The sequence below is a fragment of the Helianthus annuus genome, chromosome 10 (genome assembly GCF_002127325.2).
Source record: "Helianthus annuus cultivar XRQ/B chromosome 10, HanXRQr2.0-SUNRISE, whole genome shotgun sequence".
Taxonomy (NCBI): Eukaryota; Viridiplantae; Streptophyta; class Magnoliopsida; order Asterales; family Asteraceae; genus Helianthus; species Helianthus annuus.
The window spans coordinates 163,714,480-163,720,479 of NC_035442.2; positions in this window are offsets into that span (position 1 = coordinate 163,714,480).

Below are 6,000 nucleotides of genomic sequence, written 5' to 3' on the forward strand. Positions count from 1 at the left end.
TGCAAACGAGCTGAGCTACTTGGCTCGGCTCGAAAAAAAGCTCGAAACTAGACGAGCTTAAACGAGCTCGATCCTGAGCCTAAAAACAAGCTCATTTAGTAAATGAGCCCGAGCTTTGCTTATCAAGCTCGAGCCGACCCGTGAGCCTAAACAAACCACTATTTATACAACTTTTAATTTAATTAATATATTAAACATATATTTAATTAATAATGCTTACTATTTATAAAATTATGAAAAAATAACTAAATTATATATAAAATAATAATTATAGTTAATATAAATTAATTAATAAATAGTAAACAAGCCGAGCCCGAGCCAAGCTGGAGCTTGAAAAACTAACTACGAGCTGAGCTTAAGCTTTAGAAACAAAGCTCGAATTGAGCCGAGCTCGAGATTTCATAAGTTAAACGAGTTCAAGTTGTCATAAGTTAAACGAGCTCGAGCTCGGCTAGGCTCACTTGCACCCAAGAAGCGGCTTGGATTTCCAAACTGGTTCATAACCCGACCCGATTTGCACTACCCAACCCCTTTGAGCCAAACTGGTTTCCACCTGACCCAAAACCCCAATTTGTATACCGGTTCCTTATCTCATCACCCAAACCGATTTCAACCCGACCCAAACCAATTTGAATAGGGTTCAAATATATTTCACCAAAACCAATTTATAACCCAAACCGGTGTCTCCTCAAACCAGTTTTGACCAAAGTAGACCAAACCGATTCGGTTTGCAACCTTAACTGATTTTGAAAAAAAAAAACGGTTTTGTAACTTATTACTTATATAACGGTTTAGGAGGTTATCATTATATTTTTATTATTTCATTAACATATAAGGGTGCACGGGGCATCTTCGGTGACCCCATGCGGGGAGTCATTTTGCCGTGCGGGTACACCGCCACCAACAAAATTTTACCGCGCGGTGACGGTTTAGCTCGGTGTGTGCTCACCGATTGAGAGAGAGAGGAGAGAGAGAGAGAGGGGGTGACTGGTTGTTAACGTGGGTCCACCCTTTTTCCACCAATTATATTTTTTTTCTTTTTTTTATAAAAAATAATTGTGTGAGTGGAGTGATGCCAACGTTTGAGTGCAAAATGGGGACTTAAGAGGGGAATTGACATGGAATAACCTGATTGGTTGTCGCTAAGTGTGGAATACTCCCCACGTAGGGAGCACCCCGTTCACCCTAAACCTAAATATTAGCTATTTTATTTTATTTTTATTGGTTAAAAGTTTAAGAGTTAATTATTGTTTTCGTCCCTGTGGTTTGTCAAAAATCACTATTTCAGTCCACTAGTTTAAAAATTGCGATTTCAGTCCCTGTGGTTTCACTTTCGTAACCATTTCAGTCCACCTCCGTTAACCCCATCCATTTATTCTGTTAAGTACACGTGATTTGACCATAATGCCCTTATTAATAAAAAACAAAAAGATATCTAAATGAGTTAATTACTGTTTCCGTCCCCGTGGTTTGTCAAAAATCACTATTTCAGTCCCTGTGGTTTCACTTTCGTAACCATTTCAGTCCAGTCTCCTAACACCATGTATTTTACCGTTAAGTTTTTAATAAAATACCTAAATTACCCTTGTGTTAATTAAATTAAAAAAAACCATGGAAATTTAAAAGATCGTATTCTAGGACCCACTTGTTAAAACACAACCCCACGCTACCCCACCCCACTCCATCCTTGCTCTCATTTCCGGCAAAAAGTTTCCGGTCATCTTCTCCGGCATCACAACCCCACCCTCTTATTGTTCGACGACCCATTACCCCACCCCAATTAATATCTTCCTAGCAGCATCAATTAACATAATAACTTTAAAAAAATAATGCTTATCTAGACATTTTCTCATTCTAAAATCCAAAATTAAAATTTTGGAACCATATATGTAAAAACAGTGCCAGACTTCTACTTCTACTGAAGCCATAGTCGGTCGAACCCTACAATCCAATTTAATTAACACAAGGGTAATTTAGGTATTTCATTAAAAACTTAACGGTAAAATACACGGTGTTAGGAGACTGGACTGAAATGGTTACGAAAGTGAAACCACAGGGACTGAAATAGTGATTTTTGACAAACCACAGGGACGGAAACAGTAATTAACTCATTTAGACATCTTTTTGTTTTTTATTAATAAGGGCATTATGGTCAATTCACGTGTACTTAACAGAATAAATGGATGAGGTTAACGGATGTGGACTGAAAACAATAATTAACTCTAAGTTTAAAGAAAAGTATACCCTCAAATAAAAGTTCCCGCCCACTTTTCCTCAAGTGAAAAAATCAAAACTTTTAGAGTTAATTACTATTTTCGTCCCTGTGGTTTGTCAAAAATCACTATTTCAGTCCAATAGTTTAAAAATTGCGATTTCAGTCCCTGTGGTTTCACTTTCGTAACCATTTCAGTCCACCTCCGTTAACCCCATCCATTTATTCTGTTAAGTACACATGAATTGACCATAATGCCTTTATTAATAAAAAACAAAAAGATATCTAAATGAGTTAATTACTGTTTCCGTCCCCGTGGTTTGTCAAAAATCACTATTTCAGTCCCTGTGGTTTCACTTTCGTAACCATTTCAGTCCAGTCTCCTAACACCATGTATTTTACCGTTAAGTTTTTAATAAAATACCTAAATTACCCTTGTGTTAATTAAATAAAAAAACCATGGAAATTTAAAAGATCGTATTCTAGGACCCACTTGTTAAAACACAACCCCACGCTACCCCACCCCACTCCATCCCTGCTCTCATTTCCGGCAAAAAGTTTCCGGTCATCTTCTCCGGCATCACAACCCCACCCTCTTATTGTTCGACGACCCATTACTCCACCCCAATTAATATCTTCCTAGCAGCATCAATTAACATAATAACTTTAAAAAAATAATGCTTATCTAGACATTTTCTCATTCTAAAATCCAAAATTAAAATTTTGGAACCATATATGTAAAAACAGTGCCAGACTTCTACTTCTACTGGAGCCATAATGGGTCGAACCCTACAATCCAATTTAATTAACACAAGGGTAATTTAGGTATTTCATTAAAAACTTAATGGTAAAATACACGATGCTAGGAGACTGGACTGAAATGGTTACGAAAGTGAAACCACAGGGACTGAAATAGTGACTTTTGACAAACCACAGGGACGGAAACAGTAATTAACTCATTTAGACATCTTTTTGTTTTTTTATTAATAAGGGCATTATGGTCAATTCATGTGTACTTAACAGAATAAATGGATGAGGTTAACGGATGTGGACTGAAATGGTTACGAAAGTGAAACCACAGGGACTGAAATCGCAATTTTTAAACTAATGGATTGAAATAGTGATTTTTGACAAACCCTAGGACGAAAACAGTAATTAACTCAAACTTTTATCTCCTTCCTCCCGGCTCTCACCCTCTTTAACCTACATAGGCTCAAAAAAGATTTTTCAGTGGCGCCCAAATTCTCTCACAACAAATTTCTTCGAAATGAATCAATTTTGCTTCAATTATTCAGATTTTTCATCAGGTAATTCTCAATTCTAGAATTTTCTTGTTTTCCCAACATTTAAATATCTTCTTAACATTTAATCGATTGATATGTTGTATATTATATGTTTATAAATAGCATCTGTTGCGATTTATACCGTGATCTATCTGCCCAGACTTATGGTGACAAAAATTGTCAAGATTTCATCTTTTTTATAACAATTTTGTGGGATTTAAGGCTTGAAGTTTAACCAGGTATTTGTATTAATTGTTGTGAAATTTTTAAATATAAACTCTATTTTGTGATTTTCTTTGTGCTTTTGAATTTTTATTAGGTGAATTTTTATGATGAATTGTTTGAAATGTGGGTTCTAAACTTCTAATTGCATCCCAGCCGACACTGTTAATTTTACCAATTTAGTTATTGTTTTACTGTTTTGAATAGTGATATAGTTAATCATGATTAACCTACTTTTGATTTTAATAAAGTTGTAAACTTGATGTTTCTCTATAGATTTATGGCTCATTTTTGTGATATTTGTTAAAGGGCATCTTGGATTACTTGCATAGGGTAAAGTTCTTGTACAAATAATCTTAACATACTAAACATACAAATTGAAGGAAAACTCAAAAAGACAAGGTGGCATTTTTGTAATTATCAATAACTATCAAAGTTACTCTACAAATATACCTAAAAAAACCTAACCACTCCCCCCACCCCCAAAAAAAACCTAAACCCCCCACCCCCAAAAACCTAAAAAAACCTAACCCCCCCCCACCCCCCAAAAACCTAAAAAAAAAAACCTAAACCCCCCCCCCCCCACCCAAGCTAAAATGCTAAAAACTAAACCCCCCAAAAACCTAAAAAAATATAAAAAAATAAAAAAAAAACACACAAATTATTTTATTTTATTTTTTTAACATTTTTTATTAAAAAATCGCTACTTTTAGTAGCAGCCAAAAAAAAATTTTTTTTTTTTGCTAACGAAATGTAGCGATTTTTTAATAAAAAATGTTAAAAAAAATTGTGTTTTTTTAGGTATTTTTGGTTGTAACTTTGATAGTTGGTGGTAATTACAAAAATGCCACCTTGTCTTTTTGGGTTTTCCTTCAATTTGTATGTTTAGTATGTTAAGATTATTTGTATTTGATCTTTTGCCTACTTGCATATGCTTCATGACCTTTAATTGTTTATTTTTAAAAATATGTTGTACATCTTTTACTAGTTTGCTAGGGGGATTTGATTAGGGGTGCAAACGAGACAAGCTCGTCTTACTTATGAGAGCTTGAGCTCGAACGAATATCGGTTTGAATTATGGATGTGCATTTGGTACCGGTACCCGTACGGGTACCGGTACCGAACCGGTTATATTCAGTACACGTACCCATTTTTTTCATTTTTAGTACAGGTACCCATTTTCTCGCTTTTTGGTACCGGTACTTTCGTAAGTACCGGTACTTTCGTAAGTACCGGTACTTTCGTAAGTACCGGTACCCATTTAATGCGTAAGTAATACAAAATTATCATAATGGATGATAAAAGAGTTGGAATATATTTTGATATAATTTTAATTTTTTATAGGGCAATGGCCGTGTATGCTTCACGAAGTGATGCCAACATAAGGGTTAAACTCATCCGGATTAACGCTAGGGTAAGAACTTAATCCCTTATTTAAATTGTGGTTGTAATGACATTGTAAATATAGAATCCCTTTAGTTTAGACTTAAGTCGCAATGGTTTCACATTTATTGATATTTTTAATTGTGTAGTGTCCACGTCAACCAGGAGGTACTGAATGCGGCTACTATGTGATGAAGTTCATGAAGGGGATAACTTACGAAGGAGTTGAAATACTTGACAATGATAATGTAAGTTTAGGCATATTTTAGTCTGTTTATTAGAGAAATATGTACTTATATATCCAAACAAATGCTTAAATTCATATATTAGGATTAAATTCTGATTTTAAGATTTATTTTATTTAATTGTTGTCTCAGGTTCGGAAAGAAGTAGATGAATACTCGGCTGCGGATATGGATGGCATTCGCGAAGATTGGTCGACTTATGTGGTTACCTCTATTTTTAAGTGACAAATCGTAATTTTAGGTGTTTACGATGTATTGGCAGACAATTTTTTTTTTGTTAACGTTAAAATATTTGTAGTATACATGACAAAAGATTATGTAATGAATTGTTTTGGTATATATATATAGGGTAAGGATAGTGTAAAAAGGGCCTCAAGTGTAAGAAGTGTGAGAAGTATATTATAACACTATATATAATACTATATAACACCATATAAACACCGTATAACAATATGTAACACCATATAATATCATATAACACTATGTAACACTATATATCATTACATAACAAATATAACACTATACATCTATCATAGACATGCTGTCAGACAACCTATAGTGTTATATTTGTTATATAATGATATATAGTGTTACATAGTGTTATATGGTATTATATGGAGTTATATATTGTTATACGGTGTTTATATGGTGTTAT